Raw genomic sequence first — 1,827 nt, 5'->3', positions numbered from 1 at the left:
AATTAATAAGGGAAAGAGAACGAAAAAGAAAACGAAAAAGAGAACAGGAGAGAAGAGATCTGAATAGAAAACGGAGAGAGAGGGACCGAGAAAGTATGAAAGATACAGAAGATTCCGGTAAAAAAAATTTTATATAAAACAATAATAGAAATAAAAATTTAAAAATAATTAAAAACATCATTTTTGCATTGTTTTATAAAAAGTGAATAAGTTTGAGGTAAAGTGGAAAATTTGACTATATATAATTAAAATTTAAAGATCAGGAAAAAGAACGCGAAAGAAGAGAACAGGAGAGAAGAGATCGGGAGAGAAGAAATCGAAAGAAAAGAGATCGTGAAAGAGAACGGAGAGAAAGGGACCGAGAAAATGTGGAAGAGGAAGAGAAAAGTGAAGAACGAAAACGAAGTAAAGAAGCGGAAGAGGAAAAACAAAGAAAGGAAAGGTTAGTACACTGTTATTTGTAAATGTAAAGAAACTCAAGCATCAATTTTGATCCGAAATCCTTTTTGGATCTAAATCAATTTTGGATTATTTCAATAATATTAGGATATTTATTTAATCGTAACTGTGTAATAATTATAAATATATATATAATTGAAAAAAAAGAGAACGAGAAAGAGAACGAGAGAGAAGAGATCGTGAAAGAAAACGGAGAGAGAGGGACCGCGAAAGTATGGAAAACGAAGAGGAAAAGGAAAAAGATACAGATAATTCCGGTAAAAAAATTTGTTATTTAAAAATATGAATATAAAGTTATATATATCTATGTATATAACTATATGTATACATTATACAATATATATGTATGTGCGTGCGTGCGTGCGTGCGTGCGTGCTCTGAATGTTATGTGATTTTTGCCTAGTGTTTTATGCTTTGATAGAAGGAACGTGAAAAAGAGCAGGAAAAGGAAAAAACGCTAGCGGCGAAGCAGACAGAAAAAAACAAACAAAAGAGACAGATTCAAGCTTTGTCTTTTAATCTGGACGAAGACGAAGATGAAGCTGAGATGTCTTCTGACGAAGACAATGCCGAAAAATTCCCGCAGTCAGAAAATGTGCAATCTGATGGCCCCGTGATTAAGAAAAATCTAGATGTAGATACAAGTTTCTTGCCAGATAAGGAAAGGGAGGAGGAGGAAAATAAACTTAAGGAAGAATTGAGGCAAGAATGGGCTAGAAAGCAGAACGCGTTGAAGGAAGAAGAAATTCATTCAGTTATTGGGATGGATCTGATGGCCATCGTCGGAGTGTTATAATGAAGAAAGGTGAATGTTTTAGTAATTTAGAGAATTTTTAAGTTATTAAAATACTCCAGTGTCACTTTTGGAGTAACATTGGCGTGATATATATATAATGTTTTACTGCATAAAGTAAATTTTCAGATACAGGTAATTCTATCTATCAGCTTCTTCAAAGATGTTTAGAAGTTCTGAGGCGTGAATTCAGCGAGCTTAAAACAGTAATGGCAGATCAGTTAATGTATGTCAAGGAGGATCTTTCTTATATTACCGCACCATTATACGTTTTACGATTTCATGGTAACTAAGGTAAAGATACTAAATGATAAAACTTATGAAGCAATATCACAATGTTGGCATGTTATTTTAATGTATGTAATATTGCGATTAGGCACGAGGAAAAAGCGAACCTCTGTTCACATTTGACGTTCATGATGATATTCGTGTTATGCACGATGCTTCTGTCGAAACCGAGGAATCACATGCCGGAAAAATTCTACTTAGGTATTTATCATTATTAAACAATAAAAAAATTGTTTAAACAAAAAAAAACTCCCGACTGCTGCCTAAACTAGGTTAAATTAAATGCA

The 1,827-nt window shown here is 33.1% G+C and overlaps 1 pseudogene; it reads left to right on the top strand.

The window, feature by feature from the left end:
* Positions 1 to 366: 366 nt before the first annotated feature.
* On the top strand, positions 367 to 1,741 carry LOC112457659 (annotated as a pseudogene).
* Positions 1,742 to 1,827: the final 86 nt, after the last annotated feature.

This window comes from Temnothorax curvispinosus, unplaced genomic scaffold, assembly GCF_003070985.1.
Source record: "Temnothorax curvispinosus isolate PA1 unplaced genomic scaffold, ASM307098v1 QBEX01008048.1, whole genome shotgun sequence".
In the NCBI taxonomy this organism is placed as follows: Eukaryota; Metazoa; Arthropoda; class Insecta; order Hymenoptera; family Formicidae; genus Temnothorax; species Temnothorax curvispinosus.
Note: the sequence above shows the minus strand (reverse complement) of the source record. Positions and strands in the feature narration are given on the sequence as shown.